This window comes from Protopterus annectens, chromosome 14.part0 (assembly GCF_019279795.1).
Source record: "Protopterus annectens isolate FY-2018-M chromosome 14.part0, PAN1.0, whole genome shotgun sequence".
Classification (NCBI taxonomy): Eukaryota; Metazoa; Chordata; order Ceratodontiformes; family Protopteridae; genus Protopterus; species Protopterus annectens.
In genome coordinates this window covers 585,564,517-585,585,892 of record NC_056748.1, presented here as the reverse complement: position 1 = coordinate 585,585,892, position 21,376 = coordinate 585,564,517, and the positions used below count along the sequence as shown (strand labels likewise).

Sequence of the window (21,376 nt, the reverse complement as noted above, 5' to 3'; positions counted from 1 at the left end):
AGAAGTCTAAACCTCAAGATGCACGCCTCAAAGCCCTCCTCAGTATGGAGAACATCGATGTCTGTGCAGTGACTGAAACCTGGTTCAAGGCTCCTGAGAGCACCCCAGCACTATCAGGTTTTACCTCATATCATGCTTTCCGGCCCCAAAACTTGGACCGAACCACAAAAGGAGGGGGAGGAGTATCCATTTTCATCAAAGATACCCACACCTCCAGGTTAGTGGCAACGCACGAAGCATCGGAGACTATCCAGGTGCAACTAACCATAGGCAAAACTGCCTTACAGTTTGTAGCATGCTACAGACCACCCTGTCAAACTCAGGAACCCCACACAGCCTTCCTGAAGACACTGGAGAGTATGAATGTCTCTCCAAATACCATCATTTTGGGAGACTTCAACTACCCAAACATAGACTGGGAACATTACTCAAGCCCCAACACCATAGCCCAAAGGTTCCTAGAATTCATAAACTCAAATGCAATGGAACAACTAGTCACCATTCCCACAAGAGGAGACAATATACTAGACATGATCATCACAAACATGGGGACAAAATGCTCCACACCGGAAGTATATCCCTCTTTGGTAAGATCAGACCATAAATTAATCTCACTGGAAATCCACATCCCGCCCAACCCCGAGCACAAAAGACCACAGTGAAGAACTTCTCAAAAGCAAACTTCACACTTCTTAAGACAGAAGTGGTATCCTTCAAGGCCCCTGGGCCAGTGGAAACCACAACCCACACTGCTGAATCCTTTGCAAATGCCTTCTATGGGCACCTTCAAGAATGCATGGATCATGCAATCACAAATAAAACCAAGACCCATTCCCCCAAAGGCAGGTGCCCGGTCTGGTGGACCCCAGCCATAAACAAACTTTACAACAGGAGGAGGAAGCTACTACATGACAGAGCAAAATCCCTAAAGGGAAGGCGTCTCTGATCAGTACTAGCAAAAACTACGATCACTCATAAAATCATCCAAGGCCAACTTTGAGAGAAAAATCGCAAAAGACACAAAAGACAATCACAAGGCCTTCTTTAGCTATGTTAGAAACCTGGGTGGAAACTCCCAGATATGCTCAGAGTTAGTCCAAAATGACACAAAATACACTGAACCCACTGACATTGCCAACATTCTGGCAGACAGGTTCAGTGCAAATTTCTCTTCCCCCTCCCCCCAAAAGGAGAAATAACTATCCCAGCAGAGTGTAGCCTCCCTAACATCTCAGATGCCCAGGTGAGAGCCGCCCTCTCTAAAGCTAAAAACACAGCATCAATGGGACCGGATGGTGTCCCGGGCTGTGTGCTACATGAACTCCAAGAGGAACTAAACCCACACATAAGACTGCTGTTTAATCTTAGCCTTACTACAGGATACGTACCCAAAGAGTGGCGTACAGCAACAGTGGTCCCACTTCACAAAGGCGGTGCTTCTACGGACCCTGGAAATTACTGCCCCATAAGCTTGACGAGCCTGGTCTGCAAAGCTATAGAGAGGATCATTATGGAACTCATAAACAAAGACATTGGGGACCTACAGACATTGGATCCTACTCAATTTGGCTTTGTCAAGGGCAGATCCTGCCTTTTGAACTTGGTCGACTTTTTTGAAACAGTCACTAAGGCCATTGATGAGGGTAAGGCAGTTCACACAGCCTACCTTGACCTTGCAAAAGCCTTTGACACAATACCCCACTCGGGCATCATAGACAAACTCACCAGCTTAAATGTAAACCCATATGTCACAAGATGGGTTGCAAACTGGCTCAAGGACAGAACCCACAGGGTCAGAGTTGCTGGAGCTATGTCAGACTCTAAGCCAGTCACAAGCGGTGTCCCACAGGGCTCAGTCCTGGGACCCCACTTGTTCGGCATTTATTTTTCTGAAGTACAGGCAAACATAGGAGGATTGTGGCTGACAAAGTTCGCAGATGACTGCAAACTGGGTGCCATAATTGATACTCCAGCGGACACAAACATCCTTCAGAGAGGGCTCATAGAAACAGATAATTGGTGCCAGAGCCATGGCCTTAAGCTGAACGCCAAAAAATGTATAGTCATACCCTTTGGGAAAAACAAGGTACCGACAAATTACCACATAAGGCGGTAATCCATTAAGTACGGAAGAGGTAATCAGGGACCTAGGGACCCAGGTTGACAGTAACCTCTCATTTGACACTCACATTGCCAAAGTGGTTAGGAAGACCTTCTATATTGCCCACCTTATCATGAAGGGTTTCACATCTAGATCAAGAGAGGTCATTGTGCCCCTGTACTCTTCTCTTATCAGGCCAATGATTGAGTACAATGCCCCATTTGGGATGTATCTCACCCGACACCTGCAGCAGTTGGAAAGACCCCAAAAGTTCCTCACCAAGAGGATAAAGGGTCTTAAATATATGTCATATGCTGCCCGACTGAAAAAACTCCAGCTCTATTCAGTCGCATACCGCCTACTCAGAGATGATCTGTGCCTGACGTACAAGGCCATGTCCAATCCTGAATTAATGGATATGCTCCACCTCAGAAAATCCAAATCCATCAGAGCCACGAGAACAAGTGACTTAAACCTCAACACAGAAATAAATAGGACGTGCTGGAGGGACAGATTCATAACCCAGAGGCTCCCTACACTCTGGAACAGAATCCCAGTCCATGTTAGGCAGCGCCCCTCACTGACTCTATTCAAGAGAAATCTCGACGAGTGGATGGGAGATTGTAGGTTTACCCCAGGGGTCATCTCTGTGTCACTACTAGACAGAGGCATAGTAAACTAAACCCTAAAAGGGCGTAGTATTCTCATCCTAAGGGGTGGTGTAAGCCACATACACTCTGGCTAGGCTTATAAATGCCTTAGGGCAGATAGCCTAGTACGAACCTATGAACCTATGAACCTATGAACCTATAAATGCATTTTACAACAGTAATACATTTAAGTAGTATAAGGTGCAGAAGGGAGATGCTTTCCAGCATTTTTAAGTGGAACAGTTGTTTTTAACAGACTAGGACCCAAGGCTGTGCAGTCTTTTGTTTATTGTAACATTAGATTTAAATGCAATGTTAAATCATAGTGTAATACCTGTAGATGGGCTGAATTTTTCTGCAATTAGCCATTTCTATGGCACATAGGTTCATAGGCTGTTACTAGGCAATCTGCCCAAGGGCATTTATAAGCCTAGCCAGAATGTGTCAGCTTTTGCCGCCCCATTGATTAATTAACTGAGCCTCTGTCAAGAAGAGCCAGTGAAGTGATCCCAGGGGGGTATTTTCTGATACTCATCCACTCGTCAAGGTTTCTCTTAAAGAGTGTTAGTGAGGGGCTCTGCCTAATGAAGTTAGGAATTTTGTTCCAAAGCATGGGGAGTCTCTGTGACAGGAATCTATCTCTCCAGCATGTTCTATTTATTGTTGTGGTGAGGTTTAGCTCACTAGAGCGAGTGGCTCGCAGTGACTTGGATTTCTTTAGGTGGAGCATGACCATCAATTCTGAGTTGGACATGGCTTTGTAAGTCAGGCAGAGATCACCTCTGAGTAAGCGAAATGCCATTGAGTACAGCTGGAGTTTTTCCAGTTGGGCTGCATAGGAAATCTGTTTGAGACCAGTAATCCTCTTGGTGAGGTACTTTTGTGGTCTTTCCAGTTGTTGGAAGTGTCTTGTGAGGTACATCCCAAATGGGGCATTGTACTCTATGATGGGTCTGATAAGTGATGAGTAGAGGGGCACTTGTTGCTTCTTTCGGCTTTTCCTGGTTAGGGGTCGCCACAGTGGGACTCTGGTCTGCTAATGATTGGCAGTAGATTTTTACGTGCCGAGTTGCCGGCCCTGATGCACAACCTTCAACGAAGGTATGCAAATTCATGCATGTCTCCACACAGAAGACTTTCTAGCTGAGAATCGAACAGGACAACGTCTTACTGTGAGGCGACAACGCCACCACAGCACCACCACCGCAGTTATAACCTCTTTATTTCTAGATGCAAGCCCTTTAGTAATTAGATGGGCTACATAGAAGGATTTCCTAACTACTTTGGCAATATGATTGTCAAAGGAGAGATTAGCATCTACCTGGGTCCTCAGATCTCTTATTATCTCTTCTGTATTAAGGGGGCTGCCACCTATGTGGTAATTCATGGGTGTTTTGTTTTTCCCATTTGGGATGACTATGCATTTTTTAGCATTTAGCTTGAGACGATGACTTTGACACCAGGTGTCCATCTCAGTAAGGCCCTTTTGGAGAATGTCTGTGTCAGCCAGAGAGTCAATTATGGCTCCCAGTTTGCAGTCATCGGCAAACTTGGTTAGCCATAGTCCTCCTATGTCTGCCTGTATTTCTGAGAAGTATATGCCGAACAGTAGGGGTCCCAGGACCGAGCCTTGTGGGACACCACTTGTGGCTGGTTTAGAGTCGGACCTGGAGCCGACTATTCTTACCGTGTGAGTTCTGTCTGTAAGCCAGTTGGCAACCCATCTCGTGACGTAGGGGTTTATGTTCAGGCTGGTGAGTTTTTGTATAGATCCCAAGTGGGGAATGGTGTCAAAAGCCTTGGCAAGATCAAGGTAAGCTGTGTGAACTACCTTCCCCTCATCTATGGCCTTGGTGACTGTCTCGAAGAAGTTGGCCAGGTTTAGTAGGCATGATCTGCCCTTAACAAAGCTGAACTGGATCGGGTCAAGTGTTTGGAGGTTCCCAATATCTTTGTTAATGAGTTCCATGATGATGCGCTCCATAGCCTTGCAGACAAGGCTAGTCAGACTTATGGGGTGATAGTTACCAGGGTCAGTTGTGGCCCCTCCTTTGTGGAATGTAATAACCGTTGCTGTGCACCATTCTATGGGCACATAGCCTGTGGAGAGGCGGAGGCTGAACAGTGTGTTTAGGTGAGAGGTTAGTTCATTCTGTAGTTCGTGCAAGACGCAGCCTGGGACACCATCTGGCCCCATTGACGCTGTGATTTTGGCTTTTGAAAGGGCTGATTTTACCTGTGCGTCTGTGATTTCCAGGACACTACACTTTTCCGGTATTGTTGTGGGCCCTTTTGGGGGTGAGAGGGGGGTGAAGTTTGCACTGAATCTATCTGCCATGATGTTGGCAATATCAGTGGGTTCAGTATATTTTGTGCTATTTTGCACTAGCTCAGAGCATATCTGTGAGTTGCCACTTAGATTCTTGACATAGCTAAAGAAGGCTTTGTGGTTGTCTTTTGAATCCTTGGCTATTTTTCTTTCGAAGTTAGCCTTGGAGGATTTTATGAGGGACCTTAGTTTCTTACTGATACTGATCAGGGATGTCTTTCCTTCTTGGGATTTGCTTTTTTTCTGAACTAGTTTCCTCCTTCTATTGTATAGCCTGTTTATGGCAAGGGTCCACCAGACTGGTTTCCTTCTCTTAGGGGAGTGAGTCTTGGTTTTGCTAGGGATGGCATGATCTATGCATCCTTGTAGGTGCTCATAGAGTGCATTTGTAAAGGTTTCTGCATCTTGGGCAGCGTTATCCTTTAGCGTGGGGGCTGTGAAACTTACCACCTCTGTCTTAAGTAAGGTGAAGTTTGCTTTAGAAAAGTTTTTTACTGTGGTTTCCTTAGTTGGGGGTGGTGGTGGGGTGTGGACACCCAGAGTGATTAGTTTATGGTCTGATCTAACCAGTGATGGGTTGACCTCTGGTGTGGGACACCTGTCGCCCATGTTGGTGATGACCAGGTCCAATATGTTTTCACCTCTGGTAGGAAAGTTTATCAGCTGATCCAGGGCATTTGAGTTGATAAATTCCAGGAAGAGCTGGACCTGGGAGTTTGTACTTGAGTAGTTTTCCCAGTTAACGGTAGGGTAATTGAAATTGCCCAATATCAGGGTGTTCGGTAGGACCTTCATGTTTTCCAGTGTCTCCAGAAAGGTGAAGTGGTGGTCCTGGGTCATGGAGGGTGATCTGTAGCAGGCCACAATTTGCATTGCAGATTTGCCTGATGTCAGTTGTACATGGATGATCTCAGAGGTATCATGCTGCGCCACTAACCTGGAGGTGTAGGTATCCTTGATGAATATGGATACACCCCCTCCTTTTCTGTTTTGGTCCATGTTCTGTGGCAGAAATGTGTGGTATGAGTTGCAGCCCAGTAGTGCTGGGGTGCTCTGTGGAGCCTTGAACCAGGTTTCAGTTACTGCACAGATGTCGACGTTCTCCATACTGAGGAGTGCTTCGAGTGCATGCATTTTGGGATTTAAACTCCTGGCATTGAGTAGCATAACCCTCATTTTTTTATTTGTGCTGTTTATGGAGGTGGGTTTGACTTTTGAGCCTTGCCTAAAAAAGGCACTATGGGGGCAGAAAGAGCCTTGGCCAGTATTCGAAAGCCTAGGGGTGACAGGTGCAAGCCATCTCTTGTGAAGCAACAAGGCCTGTCGAGCATGTCATCCCAGGCTGACAGACACTGGATCCCCTTTGAATGACACCAGAAGCTTAGCCAATTGCTGAAATTGATATTTTTTTTCTTTATACTGCGGTATCATTCTTGGTGAGGGCAGGATGCTACTCAGGGTCAGGGTCATACCCGCCTGGGCTACATGATCAGAGAGCTCTTCCATGTCTCTTTTCATGTAGTCCAGGGAGGTACATCTCAGGTCATTCACACCAACATGAACAATGACAGAGTCATATTTGTACTTGTTCTGGAGTGACCTGAGTGCTTGTGTTATGCGGCGGATTCTGGCTCCCGACAGGCAGCTAACAGTAACCTTCTGCTTGTCCAGCCTAGTGAGTGGGACGTCAGTGTGCCTGACTATAGAGTTGCCTATTACTAGTGTGTTAGGTATGTTATTTTGCCTTAAGGGCTGTGATTGTGCAGCACACTGATTTTGTGTTTTATGTGTTGTCTGGTTTGTGACGGGAGGTGCAGGTTTTTTGGTTGTCTGCTTTGGAGGTCTGTGATGCTTTTGCAGGTTTTTATTTAGAGCCTCCGAGTATGATTTCATGTATTTATGTGTATTTTACGCCAGTGCTGGTTTAGTATGTCTATATGAGGCTGGATGTGTGATGTAAGTGTTAACCTTCGCCTCATGACTTCTTGTTCCAGTCTTGGGTGGAGAGAGAGCTTAGCCTGCAGATTAGCTATATAATTGCATCTCTTGCATATGTTAATGTTTTGTGGTAGGAGGAGAGGGTTGTCTGCGTACATGAGGCAGTTGTAACATTGCCTCAGGATACCCAGGTTCATCAGCTGGACTGGAGAGCATACCTGAAATTGTCCTTTGGTCATGTCTGAATAGTAGGGTGAGCTGCTTAGTCGCTTGGTTGGTGAGGGGTGAATAATGAACCTTACCCTGCTGGGCAATCAAGTGTCGGGGTATATTAGTGCTTGCTATTAGGTCTGAGCAAGTGCTGGACTGTAGGATGCTTTTTAAGTGCTTAGGTTGAGAGTTAGACTACTTTCAAGGGAAAAACTGAAGAGGAGACTTGGTGGAGCCGGGATAAATCTAGTCCTAGCTAACCGGCACTGTCCGGACGTGCAAAACCGTGCAAATGCGTTTTTTACAGCAGGGAAATTAAAGAAATAGAAATTAGCCCAAAATGGCCCACAAACTACTAACTTCTGGCCTGGAACCACTCCTCCAGGGACAGATGGCTGCTCAAAGCTCTCTCTCTCACAGGTGAACAGAGAAACCTCCCTCTATCCAAGTAAGGTATGGGCAACTCAGAAAATTGTAACAGCCCTGAATTCAGCACTAGCCTGAAAACTGGACTATAGTAGCTTAGAAAGGTGGGAAATAAGCAAATTTTTTTTTTAAATGATAAGGCAAAAACAGTAAGCATACACTTAAAACAGCTTTAAATGACTACAAACAGTAAAAAATACACTTAAAACAGCTTTAGATGACTACAAGCAATCAGAAAAGGCTTTTAAACAAATTACCCAATTAACCAGTAAAAAAATCCTCAAAACTGAGCCCTGTTCCTGTAGTCTTCAATCAGACAAGTTCTAACTGCACACTCCTGCCACTGGGGTGCAGGGGAACCGTCTCCAAAAAAGAAGGCCTGGATTAGTGCTCAAGTTATACAAACAAAGCTAGATTCAGCAGCCCTAGATCTTGTCTATGCTACAGCAAACAAGGCGCACCAATTTCAGTAAGAAACAGTTCAAATATGCAGGCACTATAAACTCATAGGGATAAAGCCCTGATGGTGACCTAAGGGACCTGGTTTTGACTAGCAAGCCTGACACCTATGGAGTTGGTGGGGGTAGGACATGTAGTAGTAGTATTTTACCAGCTCACCTATCCTGTCAGGGACACGTAATCATATGATAATAGCATCAGTGAGTAAGTTAGAAGTATGCATCCTAAACTTACAGATATAAGGGCATGGTCAGATAGAGATTCCCAGGGAGCTAAGAAGTGCCTCCTGACATCCAAGATCAATAAAATTCGCAAGCACCAGCCCATGGGCTGCTATATATACAGGACAAAGTTTACTTTAAAAAAATCTGTAATTAATGCTTTCTTTAGCACAGAGGAAGAAAATAACATGAGAAAATATGTCACCTTGCAGTTTATAGTGGTCAAAGTCCTAAGGGTTACAAGCATTTGCACTTATCTTTTATTTTCATAAGTATTATGTTGAGAAAGATTTTTGGAGCACTGCCATTTAAATTGCAATTCATGTGTCACGGAATATCTGTTCTGAATTTTGCAGGATAGTTGTATTTGTATGTTAGGGAATATACATTTGTTATTTAGCAAATACTAAACAGAAGGTAATTAACAATGAAATGATTTAAACGTTTTCCTTGTCAATTCATGAAAACCTTGTTTTGTTTATGGACTTAAAATCTTTACTTGAGTTATCTTTGTTTCCAGTGACTTGAAGAAATCTTTCTAACTGTTCAAAGTTCAAACAAGAGTTCAAACAGTTTTCATAGCAGATTAAGTGATAATGGACTTCGATACGTTCAATATGTTGTTTACTGTGTTTCTTCTAATTTTTTAAACTAAACCAGCTTTGCATGCTTATTTTATGACAACTCTCACATTTAATTACATTTAATAAGATACAGTCATGCGTAACTTAAATGTGCAATACATTTTATGAAATTTAATCTAGCAGTTAGCAAGACACAACTATCTTGTACTTGGCATTTAAGACCCACATGGGTAGACTCATTCATGTCTCTTGCATAAGGAAATGACCCTGATTTATCTCCAAGTTAAACTACTGAATGATACACTACATATTGTTTTCCCTCAAAGCAAAATAACTCTTCTAAATAACTGATTATAACAGTTGCAAGGTATTGTCCTATTGTGTAAGTCAGACAAACAGCAGGGATTTATGTATCTTTGCTCTGCCACCTTCTTTGTAAAAACAATAAATGACTTGTACGTAGGATACGAAGCACAGTGCTGTGTTTAGCTTTGGAAGAGCCTTCTCTGATTAATGCATGTTTTTGAAGGGGGGATTTTACTTACTTATCTATTCTTAGTATTTGACTATGCTTTGCCCATATATATATATTCCAACCCTGCTAGCACCTCTTCTGCAACTTAATTTAATATATTTCTGATTACGTCAATATGTAGAAATCCAGGTTTTCAAACTGCTTGCACTTTGTGTGGCCCATTGAGCAGATTTAGCCATTATGCATTGCAACAGCATTAAATCAGGGCCCCAATGTGGCCAAGTCAGTGGTAGCTTACGTGGATGGAAAAGATCCCACGTTACTTGTCTAAAATGGAGTAAGAGAAGTTGTCCACTGCCCTGGCTAAATTTCCTGTAGTCAGTATGAACACCTCATTTGGTCTCCCCTGAAGAGAGGCCACTGGCCTACTGGAACTAGTGTAGTCAACAAAAGATAAATGAAAGATAAAGAATGCAAATAAACAAATAATGCTGAAACATGCGTATATGTAAATATTAAACATTCCTAGAGCAGATGTGGCAAGCAAACCCCATGTGAATCTTTATAATGAGAAGCGCAATGTGCTCAGTTTTTCTTGAGCTTGTTGTAAAGATGCCAAGTTTAGACTAAAGAAAACCTATTGGCAATAGCATTGTAGTATGTCTCCAAAGGATCAGGTGGTCCTAGGAATGTGTCCAGTAATTGGCAGGTATTATCATATACTCCAAGGCAGCCACAGAAAGGGCTGCTTTTCTAAAGAAAGATACTGTACTCTTTTGTTATTCTATTCCACATAATGAGTGGTGATATAATGAGAAGCAAATGTAATCTGATGGTATGTGTCACGTTCTTCTTTGCCCATGACTTTGGGAGTATGGACTGCATTGCCATTCATCTCTGAAGAGTTTGCAGAGCTGATGCTAATGAGTGAATCACCCTAAGGAATGTGCTTTGGTATCAAAGAATATTTCACATAACCTTGTAGTGCAGTATGGATCACTGATCTGGGAGATGAAAGCAGCACAGGATTAGTCGAGAGAGGAAGGAGGAGTTCAGTTGTCTCTAGGTAAAGTACATCATGCAGAGCATTTAGAATCTACCAACATAACGCCAATGAAGTAGAAGATGTTTCTGCTTTTATGACCACATCTTGTTAATATTACAGTGGCTGCCCATTTTTGTAAAGCATAACAAACAATGTTTTGCTATCTCTAGCTGGTTCACTCCTCCAGTCACATACCCAGAAACACACTGCTGGCCAATTCGTACTGTGGAGCCTAATTCACAAAGCAGAGTCTGCTGCATTTGTGAATGTGTCCCCTTAACAATTCTAGAATGAGTAAGATATACTTGGGAATAATACATGAGAATTAGTTAAGGGAGGGTCCTGCTTAACCACAATTTGTCAGCCCACAACAGACAAACATTTCATCCTAGAGTTAGCAGATAGATTTGTTTTCCTGCTTGGCACCACAAATGCATTTTCTGGAGCCATTGCCAAGTTAGTTTCTTCTGCATCCTGTACAATATCTACAACACTATTGCAGCTTTTTGGTTGTTGACTTAATTAAAGGACTTTTTTCTACACTGGGAATGATAACAACAGTAACAAAAGTATATGCAAGCCAGTGGAACTCAAACCCAAAAAATGCATCCTTTTCTCATCAGGATAGGTGGCTACATTGCTAAGATGTGCTTCTAGGAAAATATTTAAAAAAAAAATCTTATTTAAAGAAGGATGTGGAGGCAGGTAATATTTAAGAATTAAGCCTTTTTTTACCAAATTTTCGTATACTTTTTCACAATCGTCTTAGCTTAAGGTAAGGCTATAAAACCTGCAGATTCTTAGCTGGAAGGTGTTTTTATCCCAAAGGCATCATGTGCGTGTTTTGCTGCCACTTCATGTGTACCATGAGTGGTAAGTCTACAGGTTTCACAGGCAAAGTTATTGTACATTAGCCAAATAGCAAGCAAATGGCAGTTTCTCTTGAATGATGCGTTCATAAAACTTATGAACAACAAAGATTGTTTGTACATTTTCTCACGGAGTATAGTCAATGTATTAGAAGTTCTTTTATGTTTTATATCAAATTAAATATTTCAACATATTATAACTGAAATACGTTATATACAAAATAATCAGTTATTGCTTTATTCCTAATGATGTGAAATTTCAACAGTTTTTGTAAGCTGTTTGGTTTCCGAATTATTTTCTGAGCAAAAGAAAAATAATTTTCTTAAATAAGTTATAAACAATAGTTACATTTCCAGAGCTATGCATGGTACATGTGAAGTGTCTGTGCCAGCTTTGCCCATTATGATATAATCTTCTATACTATGACATGGAAATTGATTAGTCTTGGAAATTTTAAACAACATTTTGAAATTCTGAATATGTTTATAAATATTTATCAATTTATTTGTATTTGTTTACTGAGAAGGTCTGACTTGGTATGGTTTATATTAAGTAGAGGTCCAGGGAAAAAAAACTTGGCTAAACTTCTGCATACACATGGAGCCTATAATGTAATGCAATTTACATGCAAATACATGCTACAGTCTTAACACAGAAATCAATGTATATCATTAATGAGTAGTTAGCAGATTCATAGTTTATAGCAATAAATAATTTGAGACTAATTGCTAGAAAGAAGTATACAACAGATACATAAGATATACTAAGCTATAAGCACATTCTGTGGTTTTAAGCTAAGTTAGTAGTTAGGGTGCTAAGTTAGTAGTTGGGGCACTAAGTTAGTAGTTAGGGCATCACTGTTTGATTTGACACTACTTGTGCTAACACAAGTACACAGAAACTGTGTGTGTTCATGAAACAAACATTAATGCATTACTAAGAGAAAATAAACATTTTATATAGTAAATATCCTTTGCAGTAAACCGTACAACAGCTCAGACATGGTGCGGGCTTGAAAAAGAACAGATATAGAAAGAACTAATAGACAGTAGTATAAGTAGAAAAATAATAACAAAGAGCAGTGGGGGTTCTATAAAGAAGGAAGGGTATCCGCTTTGGTCCTTGGGTAGGTTGTTATTCTCAGATAACAGAGGACTTTAAAATGATAATACTAGTGTTGATCTGGCAAGCCGGTACGTAAAAATCAACTGCCAATCATTAGCAGACCGCAGTTCCGCTGTGGCGACCCCTAACTGGGAAAAGCCGAAAGCCACAAACAAACTAGTGCTGATTTCATGCAATGTGCTAATTTCCATAAGTTATGGAAATAAGACCTTAAACTGAGGGGAGTATAGCAGACTTTGATAAGGTGGAGTTTTGGCTGCAGGCATAAATCTAGCTACCCTTAAAATGCAATTTAAACTATTTTATAATTGGGTTTTTGTGAGGCTAGATACATATGCAAAAGTTTTTTTTTTTTCCCATAGTCTTGCAGCAAAGGTAGGATAATCAAAATGATTCTGTTTTTTGGAGGTATGATGAGGAATAGAGGTGCTGACTAGAGACTGTACTGTTGAGTGTGCTGGTGATTCTGCATCTTGTCAGGTACAATTTGCATAGAAGAAGCCAGCTTTAAATGGGATAATTTAGCAGCTGGTCAAATTCAAGTCAGTAGAGTTCTTTTAGGATGATGCAGTTATTAGTCTTGGTATGTAGGCTGGATGTGAGTGGAACTGCTCTATTGACATATTGATTTAATGCAGCAGACTGAGCTGTTTGCATATTGGTTTTACACTGTACATTACATTACATAGAAGGAAGGACTGAGCGGCTGCTATGACTGATTGTTTAGAAATTGCTTTACCTTGTAAAGAAGGTCACAAATCTGATTTGTCTGGAATACTACATTAATGATGTTCTTTTCAAATTTTAGATAATAATCAGCAGTGGAGGGTAGCACATTTAAAATGTGTAAAAGCATGATTGACTTTTTTTTTTAGAATTTGGAATTTGGTGCAATATAGTAAGGTTGTGTACCCATGAGTAATATTACTTTTGTTCTTGTAATATTGAGAATGAGACCTGTCTCATTTAATCAGTCTTAAAGTATGTACACCCCCCCCCCCAGTGTGTTGTGATTAGAGGATTGAGTTATCTGCATACTTTGAAGTACAGTTATCAACAAATTGCATAAACTTACAAGTCTGGGAACCTGTTTTTGCATATTGTTAATATTTTATTTGGAGTTCCACCTGTTGATGGTATTTTCCACATAAATATTTCTGACCCCTTATCTATCATCTGGCAGACCTAATGAGGGTTCATCCTTAACTCAAGTCTCTGTAAAGAGTAGGCTACCTGATTAGACTCCAGATTGGGGTAAGAAAGGATTTCTCCATCCTGACTCAGTTTGTCGAAGTCTGGGCCAGCAGCTTCCTGTAACTGTATGAGGGGCATCCCATAAAGCTAACATTACTTTCCTTGGCAATATTTTTTCTTGTGAAAGCCCTTTTCATAACATGCATGCAATAACATCATAGTAAGTTGTATGATCATCTTACTATGATGTTATTATGCAATAACATCAAAGTGAGATGTGCATGTTCACTCAATTCCCTTAAGGCCCCTACATGTGCTAATAAGATTGTGTATGGTGGGGGGTTGCATTAAAGAATAACCCAAGCTCCTAGGTGCTGGTGGTATTGCAGGAAAACTTTGTGGCTACCCCAAGAAAATAGAAGGGGCCACTGTCTGCCTCATTTTGTCTCCCCTACATGTGACACTAACACTACTTTGCAGTAGCTCATGAACTTGTCACCAGCACTGTGATCAGACATTCTGCCCCAGTTTCCCAAGTTTATAATGGTATCAGTGCTGTTTGCTGCTGACAGATGTCTGCTTCATGCAGCCACATTTCATCCAAAAAAAATCATAATCTTGTTGACAAAATACACTGAATCAAAGTAATTTGCAAACTTCTGTGATAAATGTCAGAAAAAAACAACTTCAGTTACTGCTGACTTTGAGTGAAGTTATTTATTTGCAGTGAATAGACTCAAGTAATAGCAATGTGGTAAATTACGCAATGTATAATGTTCATGCATAGATCATGCAGAATTTACCTACAACTGGTTTGGCATGGTCCAAAGGGCAAAGGCTAAGGGTATAAATGAAGCCAGTAGCAGCAAAACCTGCAGTACCCTTAGCTGAATGATATATACTGCTATTGCACCATTACATTGTTTAAAGAAAGACATTTCTTACTTTTTTACTTAATGCCATTTTGGGAACATAACTTCATTGTTCACTTTTTGAACATTAATTGCAATTTTATTGCAATTTTGTATTCTTGTAAGTAAATATACTTTTTTACAGTTGCTAAACTATGTTTAAGTATAATTGGTATTGGACTGGCTTTCATTTCACTTCATGATTTGTATTTCTGTGAAATATTATTACTAGCAAAATTATTATTTTTTCACATAAAAGTAGCAGCACCAACCATTTGATATGCAGGATATAACTTCTTAAAAATAAATGCATTTATTTTATTACAAAATCATAAAAACATGCTAGTATACAGCAAGTAGCATTGATGTAATACAAACTAAGAATGCCTGTGCATTCGTTCATCTTAATGCAGCACTGCTTCTGAAATCACTTTTACAAAATACATTTTTACTGCTAAAGAAATTGTATCTAACAGTGAGTTATAGCTGGAAAAAGTCTGATCCAAATCACCCCAGCAGACTGGCCAGCTCTCACCTCCACTGGGGAATGAATGGACTGGATGGCGCTCACCCTGATAGAGAAATAAATAGGGCAGTTTGGCACAGGAACAGGAATCACTGGGCCAGTCTTACACACAAAAAAAAAGCAAAAAAAAAAAAAAACCAGAACAGAAACTAGACTTGATGATTAGATATGAAAAGATGAATAGTTAAATAAATAAAGCACGTTTTGTATAGCTCATTTCCTAATTCTATATTCTATCTTTGTACTGGTACTTACGGCTGGATAGTCAGTCATATAATCTTCTTATTACAGGTGTGTATAACCTGCAGCATGGAAACATAATTGTGAAATGATTTCCATGTTACAAGCTCTTACAAAATAAGAAAATAAAAACGAGCAGTGAATTTCAGCAGAAAAATAAATAAATAGTGCCTTTAAAAAACTATTTTTCTGAGATGTGTGTTTTGAGAAGGTGAAATTTATTTATACAGGGGACTAAAGCTGTGAGAAAACAAAGACAGAAATCAAAATCATTTGGACCAGTAAGTAAAAAATAATTGTTGGTTTGATGGTCTTTGGCACATACCTGATAGTAGTCAGTCTACCCTAGTGCCATCTTCTTTCTTGGCAACACCTGCTACACCATTTTCACTGCATCGGTTTGCTGATTCTCCATGCTTGTCTGAATTGTGTACACACTCCACAACACCAGCAGTTACTTCCTCTTGGCCTGAACTTTTGATGAGTTATCACCAGACAACCAGAGAGAGAGAAATAAGTTCTGCCCAAAATAATGTCTTCAGTGGTACACAGTGTACAGAAGCATTTCAGAAATCAACTGTACTCATAGTGAGATATAGCTGATTGCAGAGATAACAGTATTATGAACTACCTAACTTTATTTTGGAGATGCTCCAATAAAAATCAAAATGAATTGCTTAAGTAACACAGCTAGTTAATTATTGTGTTAACTTGGAAACACCTTTTGTCTTTGTACTGTTATCTGCTAGTGTGCAGTATAATTTTGGCTATGGTAAATCTGTTTCAATTAATGCATACCTAAAAGACAGTGTCACAACCTACAATAATCACAACCTTAGAACTCCAGCCTCCCGGACATTTTCATATAGCTGTATTTTGATCAAATTCTACAAACTTTCTGAATGAACCAAGACTTTTAAGAAAAAGTACAACTGATGTATAATTTATTATGTATGGGTGCAAGAAAGATTACAATAAAGTAAGAGAAAATTAGCTGGATTTCACAAGAAAAATGCATAAAAAGTAAAGTAGCTATACTGGAGTTGTAACAGATTAAAACAATGTATGTAAATCCTCATTTAAAATAGAAAAGTTTAAAAGTTACATTGCACATACAATTTCTGTAAGTTATAACATGTAAAGCAAAATGTGTAAAATGCTAATCAGTTGCTTTTGCTGTTGTAGAAAGGTACTTCCCAAATGTTTGCAGTCTGTGCTTGGAGTTTGCTGCATTAGGCCAAATGATGATTTCCTTATTTGGATTCTGACTTGCTGAAGCTTACTTTTCTCTCATTGACATGTATATGTAAAATCAGGAAAGGCATCTTCTAAAATCAAAATAAATCTAGGAAACAAGACCCTACCATTAGAAAATGACTGAAATTATTTTCAAGCGATGCTCTCTGGTTTATGTTTTTTGTGTCATGTTTTTAATAGAGTACAATAAGCAGTTACTTTTTCCATGGGCAAATTAATGCTTAATTTATATTTTAAAAGGAATCATTTAGCTTCTGAAGTCAATCTATTTTTGTCACCAGCATCATGTTTCTTTACTCTCACTACACAATAAAAAAAAACTGTGAATTCCCAAATGCTCAGCAAGTTAACAGCCCCAGAAGAGGGGAAATAAAAGATGTACATTATAATAGATGGGAAGAATCAAATGTATTACAAGTGGTAGTAGATGGTCACTTTGTAGGCTTGAAATACTCTTTTGGAAAGCAAATGCTGTGTTTAGGACACACTTGTCCTTTACGTATTTTTTTCACTCTGTAAAAAACAACATAACAAATTGTTTGTTGTCCCTTTTGCATTCCCACTGGGATCACATACCCATTGATCCTTTGAGGATTTCCAGCTCTTTTACTATGTACTGTCATTTATAGCTGTCTCATTTCCCTCCACCTCTTGGACTGCAAACCTACTAAATGTTTTGGATTTCTCAGTTTTATTCATATGTAGTCTTAAGAGTGAAGAAGTTTGTTCCAATTACAAAAATATACTGAATGAAGAGGAATTTTTTACCTTTTTACCATTTTAACACAATTGTAAGCACTATTGTATACCTAAAGAGCAAAGTACTTATTACTGAGTGCTACAAATTGAGCTAGTTAGTTAGTTAGTTAGTTAGTTAGTTAGTTAGTTAGTTAGTTAGTTAGTTAGTTAGTTAGTTAGTTAGTTAGTTAGTTAGTTAACCAGAACTGACCTACTGAGCAGAAGCCCATTTTCAGTGATAGCTCAAGGACACATGCTCCAAGGTAAAATAATGTCACATAATACAGTGAGCTATGAATAACTTGATAATCAACATTCAGGACAGTAGCACAGAAGTAATTTAAATTAACAATCAAAGTTCATAAAAGTAGTTCAATGGCACTATGAATTTACGTTCAATATACAGATATACAGCACAGGTACAGAGGTTACTTAAAGATGACTGGAGGATGGAAAATGTTTGAGAAGCAGAGAAAAGGGAGCAGTATTATTTTATGTGAAAGATAGAATCATTGAGTGACAAGCAAATATAGTATAGGTGGATATGAATAACAAAATTGTGAGTCAGGTATGGGAACAGGGCCAGTTGTTGGTAGTTCCATTTTTACTTATCTATCAGTGTATGCTGATTTGACGCACTTCTGCTTCAGACTAAAGTGAGTCACTGTGACGATTATTGTATTTATGTACTTAGAGAAGGTTCTGTGTTTGAGAGGACAAGTTCCTAGTTGAAACATATTTCTTAAGTAAGGAGCATAGTGATGGGCATTTATTCTTTCATATAGAATTGTGTGTGTTTTAGTTGATTCAGGATGAGTTGGCAGTTTACAAAAAACGGAAACTAGAGTGTCAATGGAAAAAATGTTACAGCTATTCTGTCAAGAGATTTTTGAACTCATCAAGATCTCTGACTACTGTCATTTTAGGTAAGTGCAAGAGGATGTTACATGAGAGGTTAGTGCATGATGCTCTCATTTTTGTGGATGCAGAGTACATTGCAGAAAAATCTAAGTTCATCCAAAAACGTTTATCCCTATGCCTGGCCCTGTAATGTTATCTTTCACTGGAACAAAACAAAATTAATCTTAAGAAATTGCATTGCTATGGAGGCACATATCACGATAAGAAAAATATGTTTTTTTTTTCAGTTTATGACAATAGTGGTCATTTAAGTCTCCAGTAATGATGAACTCAGGCTTCATACTGCTCATGAGACACTTAATTATTTCCTCACAGAGGAATTTAGACTGAAGAAGGGGGTTAGGTTGCAGCAATTTTTGTGTGTCTTGTGGAACTGATCAGAAAATTTATAATAGTAGTGTTGTGTATATATATTGTTTAAACAAGCATGGTTTAATTTACAAACAAATTGTTCCTTGGTGAGGATGGCAACTCTACCTGCTTTCTTATATATCTTATTATGTCTAAAGATAACATAGCCCAGCCAGAAGTAAGACCTTTTCATCTGCAGTACAATGCTTTGGACCATGTTTAATTTTTTTCATACACCATTATTGAATCATCACGTGTAACATAGGCAAATTTACATTTATATAAAAGTAATCAAATTGTATTAACAAGTTCATGTTTATAAATATTATACTTCACGTGTATTGCTACATATATTATCACTTAAACAACATTACATAAATTATTCAATTCTTGCCCTTTTCTTAAACAAGAAAAGTTTTTATTAAACTACCCGCGGTGGTGGTGCTGCGGTAGCGTTGTCGCCTCACAGTAAGACGCTGTCCGGTTCGATTCTCAGCTAGAGCATCTTCTGCATGGAGACATGCGTGAATGGGCGTACCTTCATTGAAGATTGTGCATCAGGGCTGGTAACACGGCACGTAAAAATCAACTACCAATCATTAGCGGACCGGAGTTCCGCTGTGGCGACCCCTAACTGGGAAAAGCCAAAAGACACAACAACATCACGTACGACATAGGCAATCATACACTAACACAATCCTAGTTGCAAGCATTTTACATCACTTATAATCTACCCAATCATTTTCATTCAAACATTACATAGCTCATTTAAGTCCTGCTGCATTTTAAACCTCATTCCTCCCCGTATGTATTGTTCCCACAATTCCCATTTTTTTCCTAGTAGTTTGCTCCTACCCTTTTCTAAAGGTCTCAATTCCAGTTGTTTTATCTCTTTTGCCATATTCACTACTTGTATTACAGTTGGTTTAGATTTTTTTCTATTTTCTTTTCTTTGGGCCATGTTTCTGATATTACAAGGCTACCTGTAGTATATAAGTCAGGAAGAGCATGGCATTATTCTAATGTGTTGATTATAGTCTTGACATTAATATGTAATAGTTTTACGTACTCACCAAGAGGACATGCAGGCACATAAGGAGACAAGAATGGCTTACTGGTTTGTGTTGGGGTTGGTTAAGGATAGGATGAATGCTGCTGTTGAGAGAAATGTGGCAGATTTGTGGGGGTTTCTGCGGTATGTAAACAAGTAGGCAGTCCATCTTAAGTACAAACAGATAAAATGCAACATAATAGACCATAGTGGGTATTCTGTGAGAACAGAAGTGGAAAAGAATTAATAAGAAAGGGTCTGAAGCACTGTAAGACACTACTGGTAGGAACGTTTTACCCAAATGCCTGAAAGACAAAAAAAAAGTAGCACATATTTCTAGCAAGAATGACAGCAAAAGAGGCAGAATGGTGGACTTCCTACTTGGTAAGAGACTCTAGTGGCTTTCAAGGAACGAGGAAGTACTAATTTCTTGCAAGCTGGATTTTCAGGTGAAGCTGAGCTAAATGAAACACAAAGTAATAGGTGGTGTAGCATTTTAGGTAGATGTAAAGAGATGAGACTGAGATGAATGAGGAAGCTTAATGTAATATGATTTTTTTGTGAAGAGAGACATTTGTTGACAGGTTGATATACATGCTTTAAGTGTATATATATATATATATATATATATATATATATATATATATATATATATATATAAATATATATATATATATATATATATATATATATATATATATACACACAGAGAGAGGGGGAGAGATAAGCATATCTGTGGGGTGGTGTGATGGTGGCAGGTTGAGGCTTAACCTATGTAGGCATTGCAAGAAAAATAAATGAGATGAAGTGATAGGTAGAAGGCACTGAGCCGTAAAGTCAAAAGAAAGAAATCAAGAAGCAAAGAGATAATCTAAACTTTCAAAATGGTGGTGATTGTAGTGACATGCAGGAATGTAGGTATATTCCTGCAACATGACAGCTTAATTTGCCAGAGCTGCATGGGATGCACCACTTGGTTGTGGAGACTGTCTATAACAAGATATGCATGCACCTCTCAAGGCAGTTATAGTGGAGCACACAGGCTGCAGAGGAGGTGGTAGTACAGTAGTCAACATGATCTACAAACTGGTCAGCTTCCTAACACCAGAATCTCACCTTCACTGGGAATGAATGAGCCAGAGGGCTCTTGTCCTCCTAGAGGCATAAACAGGTCAACTGGGGGTACAAGAAAGGGAGCCACTGGGCTGCTCATATAGACTGTAAAAAAATGAAATTAGACTCTGATTAGATGTGAGACCATAAATTCATGCCTGGGGTATGTTGAATTAATCTTTTCACCAGGGATGCATTACCAAGGAGATAGCTTGGCTAAGCTTTTTGAAGAATTTTCAATAATAAGCTTAGTTTGAACATATAAACTTATAAACGTTCAGAGCTAATTGCTATAAATGTTCTGCCTATTAGAAATCTGGGGAGCAGTGCTAAACCTACATCTCAACTCTCAGTAGTGTGTTGACAACCAGAAGCCAAATAAGGGAGACAACACAGGAGAAAGAAGAGAAGAAAGCAATCAACATGGAATAAATAGGATTCAGGACCATACCTCTCAATTGCCAAGAATCTCAAAGAATGCTGAACGTTTTGCCTCATATTGTTAATCTTTTCCTCATGAAAGGAGTAATTTTCTGGCACATTGTAGAATTTTTAAGTCATTAAATAATCACAGACATTTGAGGTTCAGACTTCATTCAAAGCCTGCTTTTCTAGCAACTTCCTAAGTTTATAGGAGAAAT

At 39.4% G+C, this 21,376-nt stretch overlaps 1 long non-coding RNA gene across 3 annotated transcripts in view; it reads right to left on the bottom strand.

Annotated features, from left to right (window-relative positions):
- LOC122789119 overlaps positions 1–21,376 on the bottom strand; it is a 729,947-nt gene that overhangs the window by 682,913 nt on the left and 25,658 nt on the right. The window contains exons 1-2 of one of the 3 annotated variants that reach the window (XR_006362770.1): positions 15,630–15,866; positions 15,320–15,366 (exon numbers count right to left, since the gene is read on the bottom strand). The exons of 1 other annotated variant lie outside the window; for it this stretch is intronic. This is a non-coding gene — a long non-coding RNA (uncharacterized LOC122789119). Of the gene's footprint in view, positions 1–15,319; positions 15,367–15,629; positions 15,867–21,376 lie in introns of those variants that run through there. One more of the 3 variants, XR_006362772.1, reaches the window with a different exon arrangement.